Genomic DNA, 19,688 nt, shown 5'->3' with positions numbered 1-19,688 from the left:
GGGATACCTACATGCTCCTGCGGTCGCATTGGAAGCCTTCTTATTTGTTGAATGAAGACAACAAACTTCGAAATCCTATGAAGATGTGATCTGTAGAGAGATATGGGTGGCAAGGAGCTAGTGAAATATTAGATCTGTAAACCCTCTTTATTCACAGAGCACAAACTTGTTAAAAATCTATTGGATATAGGCTGAAAGGAATGTACAGCTACCTCTACAGAAAACATATGGCTGAATTCAATCTTGGTGTAAACAAAAATACTCTGAGTTTCACACAACTTCATTTCCTTCTTTTTATTTCACACTTTTCCCAATAGCTGCAAACTATCATCAAAGCCCATCACAGACGAAGTCATTTCTAAAGGCAAACTATGCATTTTTTAACACCATTTTATCTTTTCCCATATGTCACTCCATCTATTTCTGTTGCTCTTCTTCACCTGTAAGCTGATTATATAGCTGGTAGTTCACTCTCCAGTAAAGCCTGATTCATCTGTAACCACATAAGGACAGATTCCATGACGAAATCCTTAAGCGAAATGGTTTGGAGGAGGTAAATTTCAGTTTCCCCTAAAGATATTTTTCCAAGGCGTTCTACCACTAGGAAAAAAGCTCTCTAAATCCTGTTAAATTAACATAACGAATAATACAATCTGTAAGGCCAAAATTGCAAAATAGAAAAGCTATTTCTGGACAGGTTTTCTTTCATTTAGTATTCCCCTGTGCACTTTATTCCTTTTTAAGGACACTCTTGAGAGGGCTAAGTTATATTTTGCCATGTTTACAGTAATTACAAAATTATTTCACCCATTTTAACAGACATCTTTCCACATCGTCACTCTCATACTTTTTTGTTTGTATATCCGGTCTTTTGACTCTAAATCAATGTTTTCTCCACCATATACTTAGAATGTTTGGAATTCATGGATACAAGTTTCCATAAGAAATATGATACTTAGGCTGCTAAATTATTAGTCTCTAAAACAGGTCATTAAATATCTACATTGTTTGACATATTGTTATTTTTAATACATCTGGTAGCCTTTCAGCCCTTTTTTTGGAACATGAGCTACTACCTTTTCAAGTAAATGTGAATTCATTTTTGCCAGCTGATTTCATAGAATGATATAAAACTCTGAAATGAAATCCAGTACTGCAGTCTGTTCAGCCACTGATTTTCTACCTTGCTTTCAACAAAAAAAGAACAACTCAAAGCATGCCTTCAGAACATTATGTTATAAGAATCATAATATTTCTTACTCAAAAAGTTTTTATATACTTAGAGAGATGTTTTTCCCTAAAATTCTATTATGTTTCTAGAAGCAGAATTTAAATGTATGGAAGCCTCACAAGTATCTCACCCCCTCTATCCCTTTCCTCTCTACTTCCAACTCACTAATCAGTACAAGCATGTGTGTTTTCTCCCATTTTAAAGCAAGTGACAGGTTAAGTGTTTGCCCCAAAACCAAATGCCATAAATTCTCCAGAGCAACAACTCCCCCAGGCTCTGCTACTTCAAGTGTTTCTTCACCTGCTCCCTTGTCCTTCCCTGAAATCATTTCTGTATGACCTTATCTTCTTCCTAGTTTGCGTGCGCACATATGACAAAGAAATTTTGCAGAGAATCTCAATCTTTGCCATTTCAATTCATAATTAATTCACTCCTCTTCATTTATTAATTAACTAATTTCTTGCTGAGGTTAAAGTTACTCAAAAAGGAAAAATGTAGAACTTTTTCAGTGTGTGAAAATCTCCCAGACATCAGTAAAGAAACATGTTTTGGTGGACTACTTCCCAGAGGAGTCCACACACCACAGCAATGAGTAACAGAAATAGAATATTTAGGAAAGCTGAGACCTGACATCTGTTTTGGGTTTGTTTGCACTTCTTATTCCTAAGCCATGTGAGTCTGATTAGACTCTTTGGAGAAGGAAAACAAAAGCAAACATCTTAACCATTCCTCTATAATCACCCTCAGAGAAAATCTTCACAGCTTCTGAAGGTATGCCTCCCCACCTTCACACCTGTGGATAGTACTTATTTTCTGAGGACCATGAAAGCAATCATTTGCATCTGTATACAAAATACCTTTTATGATCATTAGCACCCTGGAATGGGAAGCTCAGGATTTCAGGGGTCTAAATCAGGAATTATAAAGGCAAAACAGACTGTATGTCCCAGCGCAACTTTCCCCATGGTGGTGCAACACAGTTGTGCAGGTTTGGCCCACAATTTACATATATGAATTTTCCCCTGTATACAGTCTCATCATTACACTGACCTACACACCACTTTCTATAGGCAATATATTGCAAAGTGAAGGGAAATGAGGGTAAGTGAAGATAATTCATCCATATTACTTGCAGAGAAGTTTTTGAATATTGCCACTAGCCACATCTGGTGTATTATGCCTGCCTCTTGTTCTCCCTACCCTCTTGTGTGATTGCATGTTACACACTGATTTCAGATTAGGCTTGCTCTCCTTTCTCCTCGTTTCTATGTTCTTTCAGAAAATAGGTCTTTAGCTCATTCAGCTATGCAATATGCATATTTCTAAAACAAAAAATAAGGTCAACCAAGGTCACCAATTACTAATGGAGCCTATTCTAAAATTATATAGCCCAGATGTGATTTTTTTTCTTTTTTAATCAAATGTAGGACAAGAGTAAAGAGTACTTGAATTGACACATTAATATAGGAGGCAGACTATGTGAAGAAGGAATTAGAGTTATAATCAAAGCCTGCTGCATAAGAGCAGACTGCTGCAGCTATATTCGGTGGAGTATGATTTGAGCCATCTATCCACATTTTGATTTCTTCATTGCTTTGTTACTGAAGGCTTATATTGTATTTCTATATACAGAGATACACAAGCTGTAAGAGAGAGATCACAGTTACTGTTGGAAAGGAAACAAGTTACTGAGTGCTGAAAACCACATTTTAAATTAAAATTATATTATGGTTTGAGGCAATTCATACTTCTTATTGTAAATGAGTTTTTATTTGTATATACTTCGAGCAGGAAATCATTAATTATGCTAATATATTTGAGGGAAGCTTACTTATACCATTAGTGTTGAACTCAAGGAAGGATATAGGAAACAAATTGCTGAAGAATGTGTGACCATTCCTGTACAAAATTAAGCACATAAAATTGCAGTAACTTGTTTCCCACAACTTTCAGTAACTTTTGAGGAACCAAGACATATCAGTTAAAGAGATTCATTTGGGATTACTGAAAATGTTATCAGTTTATATGAAAACATTAAATGTGAAAACATGAAGTTGTGGGAGTTCAAATGATAAGAGGAACAAGTCTGCATTTTAAGTTTTCCACATATAAATCAGTTCATCACATATATCTAATTAAGACATTATAGCTAAAGAAACTATCATTCATTTCCCATTCTATTCTTATGGTAATGCTGGTATAGTTTGGGAATGTATCGTCTCTGCTTGAACCACTTCTGGAGTTCCAAGCATGCTGTATATTGAGAATAAAACACCATGTCATATTTTGAAAATGGCATTTATGGTCTATTTATGGCTTCACAGTTCAAGGTCACCTACAGGGATCATTACATCCACTTATTCTGCCAATTCATTCAACAGTTTGACATATTAACTAACAAGGTTTTTGAAAGTATTAAAGAACAATTTGTCTTAGTTTAAAATAGATGCCCACTTAGATACATTTTTGAATTCCAAACTAGGAAAAAGCACATGATATTGTTGCATCAATATATATGATTTATAGATATATAGAATCATAGAGTATACTGAGTTGGTAGTGAGCCATTAGGATCATCGAGTCCAATGCTTAGCCCTGCACAGGACACACCAAAAGTCATACCATGTGCCTGAGAGTGTCATCCAAATGCTACTTGAACTCTGTCAGGCTTGGGGCTGTGACCACTTCCCTGGGAAGTCTCTTGCAGTGCTCAACCACCCGTTGTGTGAAAAACCTTTTTCTGATATCTAACTTAAACCTCCCCTGACTCAGCTCATGCCGTTTACTTGAATCCTCTCACTGGTGACAAGTGAAGAGATCAGTGCCTGCCCTTCCTCTTCCCCTTGTGACAATGTTGAAGACCGCAGCAAGGTCTCCCCTCAGTTTCCTCTTCTCTAGGCTGAACAAACCAAGTGATTTCAACTGCTCCTCATATGGCTTCCACTCCAGACTCTTCACCATCCTCATGGCCCTCCTTTGGATGCTTTCTAGTAGTTTAATGTTCTTTTTATATTGTGGTGACCAAAACTGCACACAATACTCAAGGTGAGACCGCACCAGTTGCAGAGCAGAGCAGGACAATCCCCTCCCTTGACCAGCTGGCAATGCTTTGCCTGATGCCCCCCAGACATGGTTGGCCCTCCTGGCTGTCAGGGCACTACTGACTCATATTCAACTTGCCTTCAACCAGAATCCACAGGTCCCTTTCCACAGTGCTGCTCTCTAGCCTCGTTTCCTACTCTATATACACAACCAAGGTTGCCCCATCCCAGGTGTCGAATCTGGTTGCCCTTGTTAAACTTCACACAGTTGGTGATCGCCCATCTCTCTGACTTGTCAAGGTCTCTCTGCAGGGCCTCTCTGCCCTCGAGGGAGTTGACAGCTCCTCACAATTTAATGTTATTGGCAAACTTACGAAATATTCCTACAAGCACTATGTCCAAGTTGTTAATGAAGGTGTTGAAGAGAACTGGGCCACTGATGGAGCCCTGTGGAACCCCACTTGTGACAGGTCACCAGTCTGATGTTACCCCATTCACTATTGACCTCTGTGCTCGAGCCATGAGCCAATTGCTCACCCACTGTATGATGTGTTTATCCAGCTGTGTGCTGGACAGTTTGTCCAGAAGGATCCTGTGAGAGACAGTATGAAAAGCTTTGCTGAAGTCCAAAAAGATTACATCAACTGGCTTTCCTTGATCAGCTAGGTGGGTTATCTTGTCACCAGGTTGGATAAGCAGGACTTCCCCCTCATGAAGCTGTGCTGGCTGTGACCAGTGACTGTGTTGCCCTCCAGGTCTTTTTCAATACTTCCATGATTTTACATTCCACTGAAGCGAGCCTGATAGGGCTGTAGTTCCTGGGGTCCTCCTTCTTGCCCTTCCTGAAAATTAAGATGTTAACCTAATATGATAAAATACAAGAGTATATAATTAACTAAGAATTTTAAGCATTTATTTGTAAAGAGATTCTTGCATTCCTGGAATAATTATTAAATTCTATATGAAAAATGGTTCTTCTAACTTTATGTCTTTATGCAAAACAAATGCTCCTTATAATTTTAAGCTCAAATAATTTTGTTGTTGTTGTTGTTGAAAAGAGCACATTTTTTAAACAATGAACTAGAAAAAGATACTTAGGAACAAGCTATTAAATCCTACTCCATGTGGGAAGGTGGATCTAAATCTCTTGGACATTTTTCAGCCAGCAATATGTCAAACACTGGTTATGTTATGAGCTTTATTTCATCTGAATAGCAGGAAAATTCTTACTGATTTAACTTCATTTACTATGCAAAGCCATTGGCAAATTTAAAGAATAGATTTATTAGAGAGTTTTCCTGATCCCTCTAGGGACAAATTTTCCCTTTCTTTTCAGAAAGATGTTCAGAGCTGTCCTACTACAAATATTAACCTCTTAGCATCTACAGTAACAATACATTTTCCTTCTTCTCTCCTAATAAAAATAATTCAGGTGTTGAGTACTTTAATTATTACTTCTTAGTACTAATGACTCTTTGTACAAGTGGAAGTAATAACACTGAATTATCAGTACTAATATACTCCAACAGTGAAACTATATGGCATCAGGTACTGCTCAATGCTGTGAATTTTATTATTTTTAACAGCATATGTCTACAAGAAAACCCTTATTTGCCTACAGATGATCAATAGAAACAAGTGATGAACCAAGTCCTTTAAAGATATGCATATTGTTTACTAAGTATTAGCAAGTAAGACATATGAAGACCACATATCTGTATTTGAAAGTACATACAGGCACTAGCTACAGTTTGGTTACCACCTCTCCTGCAAAGTCAGGCAGAGAAGTGCTGTACTGTTAAACTCATCCTACCTTCTGACAGGTTCACAATGTGAGCTTAGAAGATCTCGGTTTAAGTTCAGGGTGGTTCCTTGCTGCACTTGTCAAAGGTACCTCACACCCTAATGATGCTGATATATTCTAAGGGACTTCAAAGCACTGATCACCATCCATTTCAAAAGGAAATGCTTGGCTCTTTCAGAAATACCTATAATTTTTTTCTGGCCATGTTCATGCCAGAATCCCAGTGCTTTATAAACACTACTGAACATAGCACAGGTATAGACAAATAAACCAAATCCATCACACTGGGGTTCTCTTATGAAAGGCAAAAAAGGTCTTTCTTCTATTCTAGCCAGAAGACCAGAGTTCTGGTGACTGCTACAAGTAATTTTTTAAATTACAATAGCTAATAACAAATGACAACTCCTTTATTTCTTCCGCAATGTCAGCTGCTAAAACTAGTCTCTTTTTTGTCGCATTTCTCTTTGAGCAGGTTTTGAAAGTGGGATCCAGAGCCACGTGTTCAGCATCTGGATGGGAAGAGAAGCATGTCCAAGCCTGTCATGCTCAGGAGCCATGGGCAAAAGGAGAGGTGCCTGAACAGGTTGAGGAAAAGAGGCTCTTGCTGAGTCTTCAGTCTTAAACGACAGGGTGGGATTTTGTGAGAAATCAGGCAGCTGGAAGCCAAATGTTTAATAGAATAGGTAAAATGTATTCCAGCCCTGAAGGTACTCTTTGATTTCTTCTTTCTTTGAACAATTTTCCTGACCCTCCTGAAATTTCCCTCTCTCTTCTGCTGTTTGGCTCGCTCTGCTCTCACCACACTTCTCAACTCACACCAGTTGCTCTACTTGTGAAAGATAATTTCATTTTATATTGGTAGAGCAAGGCGAGGCAATGCCCCAGACAGAAAGCTACAGAAGCCTTTGCTGGGTATGGTTTTGCGGAGACCTTTGCACCCCAGTATTTGTATGCACACAGTGTTTTCCTCTTTCAACTCAACCAACCCCAAATCAGAAGAAGAAAATATTTCTGAAAAAAAATATTATGAAACTCCATAAATTAATTTCAAGCCAAAACTGTTTGGGTCCCCAAAGTATAGGCAACAACACTGGCAACTATTGTAATAGGCTCTACAGTGAGTAGTTCAAAGGAGTCAAGGTGATCGACAGCTCTCCCTCGGCTAATAACCACTGAAGCTGAGCCATTTTTTTCTACTGCTGAAGTACTCCTAGAGAAGCTTAAAAGAGAGACACAAACTTCTTCTTTTTCTCCACTTTAAAAATACTTATACTATTACCTGTTTAGAGCCCTCTGTTTAGAGCCCTTTAGTGCCCCCACAGGGCACTTCTGTGCTTTCTAACCAGATTTTGGTGATATATCATCATCTGCACAATGAGGCATATGTCACCCTTGCAACAGACTTCCCTGCCCTTCTATTCCTTTTAAGTCATACAATAATTAAAAAAAGAAATACAAGTAAGATATGATATTGGAAAAAAACCAAAAGGGCTTTGTTTATACTCGAGAACAGTTCCCAGGACTTGAGGAGCATTTCTGAAATTGCAGAGGAAACTTTTCTCCATTCCAAAATCTAGATGTATTTTCACATATTCCTTGACTGATTCATGGAATAGTCAGTAAACTGATGGAATAGTCCTAAGAGATTTAAAAGGATTATACCAATTAAGTTAGCTTAAACACTGGCAACACATTAAAATCATCAAAGTTGTTATGCATTTCAGAAATCATAAAGTTATTTAAGTCTAAAACAGATTGTATATTCTGTTATAATATAGTATATTAAGAAACAGCTGACTCCTTTTTTTCTTACAATAAGCTCCGGGCTGAAATCTATTCTTTGCCCACACAGTTTGTCTACGCTTTTTCCCCTCAACAACAATAATCCATCTCTCAGCAGCATGTATTTTCCTTAGTGCAAAGAGACTCACCAAGAAGCAATGTGCTGATGTCTTTGGTGGAATTTGGTGCTCAGCATATGCAGCACTCAGATGTGCTATGAATATCAAGTCATCTCTAAATTTGCTCATTCCAATAGCACAAATCAGCAACATTCTCAACAGATTTTTCAAAGCATTCATCACAGAAAAAAATTTTTAGTTCATCTTCCATGAACTCTAGTACTGTTTTACTATCGCAGCAATACAAATCTGTCTTCCTAAACTTATGGGAACATGTTCTTAATTCTATCACAAACAAGACTAATCTTAAAAGTTAGGATTTTTTCATTATTTTCTTCACCACAGCTGTGCTCCAACTACATTAGTGCTTTAAGTACAGCCGGCCAGCCAGCTGTGCAACTGCTCTGTCAGCAACACAGAATCTTTTAAACCCGAAACAATAAAACGTTTAAAGATGTGTCAAACTCTTCAGTGGTAAACAGAATACTGAATGGGAGACACTGTTTGTTGGTTAATGATGGGGGAGAGATATAATTTCCTACCCATGAAAACAGATGAATTTTTTTAGGACTTGCATTGTCATAGTAGGGCATCCTAATTTGCAGCACACAGCAGTGCGTGAAGAAAGACTCACATAAAAGAAGGCATAACACAACTGGGCTGAATTCCATATGCCTTTGTCAGGCAAAAGCCATCGCTCAATTAAAGAGCACAGAATTTGGCACATAGACCTTGAGCATTTGCCTAATATAGAATGATGTATGGTTTTCTAAAATATGAAAATTTGAAACTAACCGATTTCATCTTTCCATTTTATAAAAAAGTGGAAGTAAGAATGTTTATATTCCTTCTATAATTCCAACTTCTAATGCAACTGTAAATATTGTGAAAAGACATATAAAAGTTTAAGACTGCAGGCTCCTGTTTACAATCTGTCTGCAATAATATCTCGGGGAAATGCCTGACACAGGTTAATTATATATTGCAAAAAAATTACGTATATTTTTTATTCGGCTTTGAGTTCAACTGATTGAATTTTCTCTTGCTGTGAACATGAAGAACTAAAAGAGAGCCCACAAAATCATCTAGATTAATCTGCCTCTCAGAGGCAGATAAATGCCACTTACTGCCAAGTAGAATGATCCTCTGGTCTGTGACTTTTCAGTTTTAAGTTGTACACAACGGACAAACAACACCTGATTTTTTTTTTCTGAAAAAAATTGAAGCATTTAATTCAGTAAGGATTAAATATTCCCTATTAAGTTTAAATTGCAAAAGGGGGCCATTACAGAAAACAGCCAGTTTCACTTATCTTTACAACATAAACAGTGCCATTCCTTGATTCCTGAGTAACATTAAGTATAATGTCAGCTTCCAATTTTGATATCTCTCAAGTCATTACTACAATTCTTCCCAAGGTGACAAATTCCTGCTATTTGTAGAGACATATGGAAATTTTTTGCTGCCTTTTCTACAAAAGAATGCAAGAAGGACAGGGCTGACTTCAAGAAAAGTAAAAAAACTTCCCAGAAAAATCTCTGATGGGAAAGCAGATAAGGCAAAAAGACTTTGAGCTTAAGCATAGCCCCATTTCCATATTCAAATGGCCCTTGCTTCCAAGATGATCTGCAGGGTCAAAGTCCGTGCTGCATCAGAGAGGTGCTAAGTTTTCTTGCTCATCTAACAAGATGAACAAGCCCTCAGATACCAGGAAAGGTTGAGCTGACTTCCCCATATATTTGTACAGAAGCAAGCTAGAGCAGGAAGAAGTTTCATAGTCTGGAGCCATTACTAAGTCAGACTGATACCCAGGAGTTAATCCTCATGATGGATAGCTTCATCACTCAGAGCATTTCCAGACTTTCACTATCAAATCTGATATGCCCTCCAACAGCCTCTCTGAGCAATGCAGGAAATATTGTGTACAGCAGTACCTTCTGACTAAATTCATTGCTACCTAGTTTCTGATGATGTATATGCATGCTTATATTTCATTCTTAAATTTCCCAGCAAATCTACGAATTTAGTTTGTAGGTGATAGCCATAAACAAAATGTTGGATTATATATGAGGATGAAAAGAATATAAAAATCCAAGTATTTTGGTCAAAGTTTGGAAACACTGCTGTAGCTTTCCTAGGAAAATCTGTGTGCTTTGTTCTGTAGCTGTCCTTTGTAGGTCAGTCTCTACTCCTGGGGAAAGCACCTATTTTCATACAAAAGTTCTGTTTAGTCAAAAACCACTTCTGCAGTGAGCATGCTCAAGTGTAATTTTCCATCAACCATAATACTAGCACAACATTTGAGCATGAAATTTAAATTCCTCATAGCATGTACATTTTATAGTCTGATGTTTTTCATTCTACTGTCTAAACCTCTTTTACATGAAAGGATGCATCTCAAGGATATAGCTGATGCAGGGGAGAATAAAGTAAAAATCATTTACAGTCAAGGATAAACCAGTCCTTATTCATTAAAGCTGTGCTTTGGCAGCTGTTACAGTCTACCAGGAAAGGAACCTTGCAAACTAAACAAGGTACAATACCACAGCACGAAAATTAGAATTGTTTGGTTGAGTCCTACCTCTGCATCTCCAAAATTTAATCAGACTCTTTATGTTAGTTTGGCATATTTTTCTTCTGGATTCCTTTTTTTGTGTTTAAAAGTAAAGAAGATTAATAAATATTTATAACAGACATTTTATTTAAAATTAAATCTGCTGGTGAAAACTACCAGGTAGTCTTTTGATGGAGCTCAGTGCAGCAAAGCTCCAATTTTCCCCCAGGTGCAGCAGAGTTTCAGAGAAGTATCCATTTTGTCAAATGTGAGGTGTCCTCATAAAAACAATCACTTTGCAGAATGGGCTCCACTCATCTAGGAGCCTCAAAACCAGGTTCGTACCACTAACATCATTTTATCAGGAATTTAATCATACAGGCTTCTGTATTAACCATTACTAAGGCAGTTCCTGTACTATGATACCACAACAGTAACCCTTCCATCAAGCTCATAGGCAGTAGTATTGGTGGCATAAAAGATGATATTATGTAGTATTTAAAAATAAATACATAAATAAATAATTAAAATGAAAGAGTATTTATTACCCAAGCCACTGAAATACCAAGTATGCTGTATATTTCACAGAAAAAAAGTGGTTTCAGACAAGTCCTAGCTTCCCTCCTTTCTTAGCTTTCTTCCAAAATGACTGAAAAAATTATTTTTTTCTCTTCTGGTTAGAGTATACATCTTTATGGAGGGTCTCCAACCCCCTGGATGGTGTCTGTACACCTGACAGCTCCAGCCACACGCTGAGACACAGCAGAGGGGAGGGCTTGCTGTCACATGTTTTAGACTCTCAGATTCAAATTAAGCAGGACTTCTGGGTTTAGTAATTAACTGCTCTGTGATCCAGGAATATAAATTCATGCATCAATCAATTAGAGTTTATGTAGTCAAGCTTTTATCCCTAGCTATACCTAAATTAAAATATATCTGAAGCAGTCATGCAAGGTAAAGTAGCTTGTATACAATTGGCAGACTTATTTTTACAACACTTAATCACACCATGTAAAGATCAGTTACATAGTTTGTCAAATGCCACCTTCAACAGAAAAAAAATCATAATTTTAACATACTTTATTGACAATATTTTGTTACAATGACAAGACTATTTTTTGAATGCACCTTTCTTAACTGGAACAACGTCTCAGTAGCAGTAATTGATGTGAAGTCATTCTGGAATAGCTTTCTGTCCTGTGTCAAATGAGATACATAAATACTCATGGAGTGTTTCTACACATGCTGCAAGCCCTAGTAATTTTTATAGAAGTACCTAGAATCCTGGCACTCAGAAGAATTTAATTCAAAGACTCTAACAATAAGACTGCCTGGTTGCTCTTATTTCATACTAGATTGAGGAAAATAAAAACCAAACCACCATGATTCATGTTTTCTACTCTTGCACTAGATCACCACTTTTCCTATTTTTTCTTGTCTCTCAGGCAATAAATACTTTCAAATGTCTTCCTCCCCACACACTACAGCTAAGTTAAAGACTGAGCCCTTAGGATTAAAGATGATTCAATACTGGTTTTTTCTACAAAATGTCAAAAAAAGTAAAGAAATTTGTTTCAGGAAGTCACTTTTCTTTGCTCTCTGAGAATATTAACAGGAGTATTTGAAAGAGTGTCCTTTCTTACCAACAACAATTTTGGTCTATTTATCTATGCAGCAATCTCTTGCACTGTTGAGGAGGGTAATGAAGAAGAATGAAATGGGGGTAGAAAGCAGTCAACTAATAAAAAGGTAAGTGAATAAACAAAAGACAGAAAGAAAACTCCAATTTCATACTATATTTACAGATCTTAAACAAACTACATTATCTATATTTAGAGTTTGGCCTTCATATCCCTGCTGATCTACAGCTTACTAAACAGCAAAATGTACACATTCTTCATTTCTTTATGACTTTCATGGTAGGATACAAGTAAATCTAAAGCTTCACAGTGATGCATGAGTGTCTAAACCTTGGGTAACCACAGTCATGGATCATTGTAATTTCCTGCAGACACACCTACACAGAGCCTTGTCACCTGTTACGCAGAAGTTTTACACTTCTTATATGAATACATAAACTGATTTTTTACAGACAACAAAAAAGAGACCAATGCCCAAGGCAAAGAAATAATGAAACATCCAAAAGTTATCTAGAGAATTCCCACTACCTTCAGGTTCAAGACAAAGCTCCTGCCAGCCAAACCTAGGGAAGGCATCTTCCCAGATGCTTGTCATGGTTGCTGTGGCCCTAAGCGTATAAGGGCACCAAGCAGGGGTCTCTCAGAATTATTTAACATCATGAACACAGCCTTCCTAACTTACCCTATCATCTGACCAAATTCTCAATGTTCAAATGAATAACAAAATTTTAAAAATAAGTGTAAATTCTTCCAGACCCTTCTAGGGAATGAGCTGACTGGAGATTCAGCTAAAGCAGGTGATTCAATTCTACTGACTGTTTTCACAGAATGGTGTAGGTTGGAAGGGACCTTAAAGATCATCTCATTCCAACTCCCCCCGCCATGGGCAGGGACACCTTTCACTAGATCAGGCTGCTCAAAGACCCATCCAACCTGGCCTTGAACATTTCCAGGAATGGGGCATTCATAAATTCTCTGGAAAGCTGTTCCAGTGCCTCACTACCCCCTGGGTAAAAACATTTTTTCCTAATAGCTAACCTAAATCTTCCCTCCTTCAGTTTGAAGCCATTCCCTCTTGTCCTGTCACTACACACCCTTGTAAAAATCCCTCTCCATCTTTCCTGTAGGCTCCTTTCAGGAACTGGAAGGCCACAATTAGGTAACCCCGAAGCCTTCTCTTCTCCAGGGTGAACAATCCCAATTCTCTCAGCCTTTCCTAATAGAGGAGATGCTCTATACCTCTAATCATCTTGGTGGCCCACCTCTGGAATCGCTCCAACAGATCAATGTACTTCCTATTCTGGGCACCTCAGAGCTGGATTCGAGGGAGAGTCTCAGGAGAGCGGAGAAGAGGAGCAGAATGATATTCTCGACCTGCTGGCCACGCTGCATTTGACACAGCCCAGAACATGGTTGTCTTTCAGGTTGCAAGTGCACGTTGCTGGGTCATGTCCAGCCTCTCTTTTGTTATGCAGCTGCAAATGTTAAAAACATGCTAAGTGAAATACATATTTTGTCTGGGCATCCTTAAAAAAAAGAAAAAAATAGAATATATAAAGCCATTGTAGGAAATGTTTTGCCTCTATTTTAAGGTTTTCAGAAGGTGGTGCAGTGTCATGGCTCCAGTGCTACTCTTTTGAAACATCAAATTATTCTTATATGAAGGAGCCTGCCTCTTTGAAACTGGAGATTTCTAACTTCAGCTTACATGTCCTGGATTTTGATGGAGGTAGGAGTGGAGAAGAAGGGAATATTTTCTGTCTTGGTTACCCCTTAGAGGAGATTGGGATAACATTCTCAGCAGTTGCATGTTTTACCTTCTTCTTGGTTAGATCACAGGTATTACTGAGTGTTGGGTTTGGGAGGGAGGGAGGTGTTTGTTTTTTTGACTAAGTTTTTTATTATTACCCAGATATATTATTGGAACGTTCTCATGGGTTTGTGGGTGAAGCAATGTAGTTTGGAGTAAAAAACTATATGCTTACTGAGTCCCTTTTAAAGTCTGAGTGTATGCTGTCAAAATGTGCAGATTTGAAAATGTTTAATTTTAGTTGATAAACGTTTCACAGCTCCCTTTGCTAAAATTGGCAACCTACCTACCACATCATATATGATGGAACTATTACCCAGGGCTGGGTCTTGAACCACTTGCCTCTGCATTATTGTTTATAATCAACATTTAATAATAGCTATGTGTCTAAATGAAGCTTTTTTATTCCTCAGATAAGAGGATCTTTTCATGATTTTTAACAAAAGTAACCAAGGATATTTGATTATTCCCTTAAACAACTTCATCAGCCATCTCTATGACTAACACTTACTATATGTTCTATTGTGTTTATCATTTGCTTTCCGTTATTAATGCAATATTGGAGTTAGTTCTCCTTTAAGTCGAATAGATTGTTACCCAGTGTAACTTCCCATTCCCCAGCTCTTTCTAAGAGTTTAAAAGTGTCTCAGTGTGGTGTTTCATCACAGATGTGCTCACAGCTCTTTGGACTGCTTTGGACTAGTCTTTACAAGGAAGCTGCATGCAGTTTCCTAAGTGAGGTTTTTCCCATTTTTCCCAGAGAAACAAAAAAAAAAAAAAACAAATCCACACACGCCACCCCAAAAGTACTGATGTCACCTGGCATGAAGCAGAAGTGGCCTCTTCCAGCATTAGGCAGCCAGAGACCTCTTGGGTGTTTCATTTCACTTCAACACCAATAAGAGGCAGGTCATCAACAGCAAAGATCACAATGCGTGTTTCATCTAAAACTCATTAATAAAGCACAGTTCCTCTGATACTCTGCTGTTATCATCATCATCATCATCATCATCATGGCTGGGCTTTGCGAACGAAGATTTGGGGAGGGCTCTACCCACGTTCGTCACAAGCGCGCTGGTGGCTAAAAAGGCCAATACGAGACAGGCATGTCTGGTTGCAAAAGGCACAGCAGAAAGACTCCTTAGATGGTATATTCTGCAAGGCACGATTCTTTCTGCATTGTCTTTTCTCCTCAAGAGTGATCCTGCGTGCTTTCTCAAAAGCGTCAGCAGCATTATAGATGGTGTGTCTCCAAACCTCCCGATTGGAGGCCAGAGTAGACCAGTTATGTTGATCAATATGGCCAAGGCTGAGATGTTGTTTCAGGGAGTCTTTGTATCTTCTCTTCAGGGCTCCTCTCATGTGGCAGCCGGTGGCAAGTTCACCATAGAGCACAATCTTAGGGAGGCAGTGATCCTTCATCCTGGAGACGTGCCCTGCCCAACGCAGCTGTGTTCTCAGCAACATGGCCTCAATACTTGTGACTGCTGCTTGTTCTAGACTCTGCTGTTATATGGATTACTAAAACACACATGAAGACAATATGGCAGTAGGAGACAAAGGAAAGGATTCATATATATAATCAGAAAGGATATCAAGAACATTTCTCTTAACTTGCTCTCAGACTTCCGAAGCACTTAATGGCTCCTGTCTGACAGACACTAACTTAGAAATTACTGGCACATATCTGACACTTACGTATAACAGGATGATATTCTACCAAGGCAACTCTGTCAGCACAAATAGCCGTAGCGGAAGAAAAAGCCTTCACATTAACTTTACTAGTGGATTATTTGGCTATTTAAAATTGCCATATTCCATCTTAGTATGTTACCTTACTTATGTATTCTAACATCAGCAATGAAAAGAAGTATTACCATGTAGAAAAACATCTCAGTTTAAGGTGTGTAAGGAAGTACTTAATTTTGTGACCTGTGTGCTGCAAAGCATGTGAAAAGGAAGTGAGTTGTTTGGAGCTGCTGCATGGTTAAAATAGCACCAGGAACTGCAAGTGCATGTATCAAATGTGTCTGGGGCTAATGGTTATAATTCCCTTAGAGCCCCAGTACTTTTGTATCTTTCTAGCATTGCCTTTCCACAACAGGTGTCTCTTTTTGAAGAGGTGCTTACCCGGCATGTAACGCTGTCGGTCTTATCACTAAGACTTGGTGTGTGGAGAAGGTAAAAAACTTTCAAACTTTAAGCTGAATAGAAAGCAACTTAGAGAGCCCTGTAAAAATTGTGCATTTTATGAACAATGAAATCCAGTGGAAAAGTCACTCAGTTCCTAAGTCACATTTAATAGTTCTGTTAAATTATGTCAGTGTGACATAATGACAATTCAGGAAATATTTCAGAGCCTTTACATCACAAAAAAATGAAATCAGAAAACTATAAATATATCCATTTTTATGATGATGAACATAATTGTACAACCCTGCACATTAATAGCTTCTCCAGTATCAGTGGACTGTGAACATCTGCTTAATAATCTTAAAATAATTCAAATAGCCTCTCTGAGACACACCATCCTCTTACTGTTGTGCATTTTGTTTTGCTGCAGGAGTCATGTGCCCACACAGATACACACAGGAAGATAAAATTGTCAGGAATAGGATAAATAAATCAGACTTTCCTGCTTAAATAAATACATTGTGTTTTCCTGAGCTAAATTTTTGCCTTTAGTTTGTCAGAGGTGACAATATTCACTCTGTCTTTCATATTCTGTACAGGTGACAATTAGTAATCAAGGAGTCAATAGTAAATACAAAATGTGTTATTTTCTGAAAGTATACAATCAATCAACAGACTTCAATATTGATACCACGAGTGATTATTTTGTTTATTTAATTCCCACTATTTTGATCCTGATTTTGCCTTTATGTTCTGCTGTGAGAAACTTTCATGTGAATTTCATGCCCTTAACACTCTAGGAGCAGTTTCTCATGTATTTATATTTTGATTGCTTTTTTAGTGACATGAAATACTTAAATGAATCAAGGAAATCAATACATAAACTGCTTTTTACTAACAGAAGCAAAAGGGAACCCACCCTCTTAGCTCTGACCAAAAGTGTACTCACCCTGAAGGAATGCAAATTACTCTAGAAGGAAGTTTTGTAAATTTCGTATTGCTACACATCTTGTACTTTTTTAAACAAGTTTTTAAAATAAACACAGGGATGTACACAATGTGATACTATGAATCATACCAAGTATGGAACATTTTGTAGGAGTTTCATTATAACTATTCTGGAAAAGGTCATACATCTAAAAATTATTCGGTCAAACCCCAAAGAATACAAGATTGTCTTCTTGCTGTACAGGACACATTACTCTCCTGTAAAAGTAGCAGCATATCCATCTTTTTGGCTGAAAAAAAGGCAAAAAATTCAAGTATTAACTGTACAAATGCACTTGTGATGCACATAAAAAACAGTGTAACGTGTTCTACTGAAACAGGAAATTTTTTTTGTTGCTGAAACATCAAATGATCTCACTTTAGAAGTTTACCTGCAGATGTGTTTACTCTAAAAAGCAAGACTTCAAGCTTACATACAATTGCACAAAACCTTGGCTATATAATGGTAATATGCTGTATATACTAGTGTAAAAAGTCATTACCTTATTGAGAAGCTGTTCTTAATTGTAGTTAGATACTATTTAAGAATCATCTATATTTTGAAATATAGATAGCCTGACAAATAAATAATTTTTAAAGGTAAAACAGAAGGAAAACCGGAATTTTGTACAGTCAACGAAGATCATCTGCAAATTTGGGATAAACTCACACTTGAAAATATTTTTCTTTAAGATCATGTAATTGAGAAAGATAAAGAATAATTAGAAATTGTAAATAACCGAAATGGAATATTTCTGGTTAGGTTTCAAGAATTTGTCTTACAGTGAATGTTTTTCCTCTCATTTTGTGCAAAGATCTGTTCCAAGAAAATTTGAATTATATTTGCCTGCTCCATGTCATGGCTACTGCAGAGAGGAAAATAGAGATAACTCTTCACTGTGATAAAATAGGTCCCTAAGAAAAAGATAGTATAGGAATTAAGTTAACATTCAAAAGATGTCCCAAGGGCTTTCCTACTCCAGAGCTGAAAGCAATTACACCTCCATTGCACTAGCACTACTCAATATACATTTTTATGACCTGTCCTCTGCTCTCTGCACTGACTTCAGATAAAATTCACCTGGCACGAAGTAGTTCTTATTTGGAATAGCCTGTTACACAACACTGATCACCCCCTTCATATCTCAGGGATCTATGGAAGATGAAATAACCAGTGCGTAAATGTGAGCTACTTGGAAACGGTAATGGTAAATGAGGATCAAATGAAAAACATGAATACACACAGAGAATGTCAAATACTACTTCTCTAGTAGTAGTAATAGATCTAAGGCACCTCCAATTATCTTATAAGTAAAAATTCTAGTCCTGTAGTTCTCAGAAATTCCAGTGTTGTGAACCTATGATGCTTGTATGGTCAGGTAATATAGCGTCTACTCTAAAAAAAAATAAATTAAGTCCACCAAAAGCTATCAAAAGTTTCTGCAAATCCAGCAGAGAACACACAGCAATAGTGCATGTATCACGTTCTGATATCTTGAAATAGCACTGATACCTTGATAAGATTTGCTCAACATTTAGAACTGGCATTAAAATGCTGAGAGGCAATATTAATAGTAAAAACAAAAACATATTAACAAAAAAAACCAAATTAAAGAAACACAAACCACAAACACACTGATTATTCTAATTATTTAGAAAACTGTCCAAACACCAATAGAAACTTTGCAGAGCTGAGGAACCTACTCCTCTTTGACAAGCCATTGCAATGAATGGTCACTTTTTACTAAGAAGTTTCACTTATTTCAAGTTTGAATACTTCTTCTTTCACAAGTCAGATACTGAACACTTCTTATCAAAATTTGTTCTCACTGCTATACTTTTCAGCACTTAAATTTCTCCTTGATAAGTTAAACAGACTGAGATTCTTTAGGAATTTATTCAAGGTCTATTTTCTAGTCACTCTGTCTCTCTTTTTTTCTTTTCTGAACCTTCTCCAATACTTTTTTTTTTAAATTATAGACTTCAGAACTGATTGTAGCATTGTAATCTCCACAACACCAAATACAAAGGAAATGTAGATACTAGCAAGAACATATAATGCCAGCATTAAACATCATCATCTTGACATGGTTTCTAAAGCTCATGTATAGCTTGTTAGTGGAAAAACGCACTTTGAAAAAACTCATTTGACATTCTCCCTATGATATTTATTTTTTAAAACCTCTCCCTAGGTCTCAGTTCTCTCATCACAACCTTCCCATTCTGTTGTGCTCCCCAATGTGGTTTCCAACCCTTCAGGTTGTCACTGACATCCCCTAGTGCATATTTTTTAAAAAACACATGCTCTCTTTTCCCTCTTTCATTCTTGCTCCCTGCTTTCCAGAAAAAGTTCACTTTCAGGAAGGAGCTTAGCAGAGTTTAAGTGAAAATAGTAATGAAAAAGCAGTCTTAAAAATTTTGTTTCTCTTAATTATTGTATAGCAGCTGTTTGCTCTCCCTGATTTGAATCCAGTGGACCCAAGTGAAATGTATTGTGGGTTGACTCACATGAACAAGGAGCTATGAAAATTGGGGAGGCAGGTGGTAGAGGTGACACTGTGAGTGGACAGTGAGAGGTAGACCACCA

At 37.4% G+C, this 19,688-nt stretch overlaps 1 long non-coding RNA gene across 4 annotated transcripts in view; it reads left to right on the top strand.

The window, feature by feature from the left end:
• LOC135413329 (uncharacterized) overlaps window positions 1-16,629 on the top strand; it is a 50,190-nt gene extending 33,561 nt beyond the window's left edge. For 3 of the 4 annotated variants that reach the window (XR_010430181.1, XR_010430180.1, XR_010430178.1), the window contains 3 exons: window positions 6,549-6,759; window positions 12,207-12,280; window positions 13,299-16,629. This is a non-coding gene — a long non-coding RNA (uncharacterized LOC135413329). Of the gene's footprint in view, window positions 1-6,548; window positions 6,784-12,206; window positions 12,281-13,298 lie in introns of all 4 variants that reach the window. The other variant, XR_010430179.1, reaches the window with a different exon arrangement.
• The last annotated feature ends 3,059 nt before the right edge of the window (window positions 16,630-19,688 follow it).

The sequence above is a fragment of the Pseudopipra pipra genome, chromosome 4 (genome assembly GCF_036250125.1).
Source record: "Pseudopipra pipra isolate bDixPip1 chromosome 4, bDixPip1.hap1, whole genome shotgun sequence".
Taxonomy (NCBI): Eukaryota; Metazoa; Chordata; class Aves; order Passeriformes; family Pipridae; genus Pseudopipra; species Pseudopipra pipra.
This window is presented reverse-complemented; position numbering and strand designations above follow the sequence as displayed.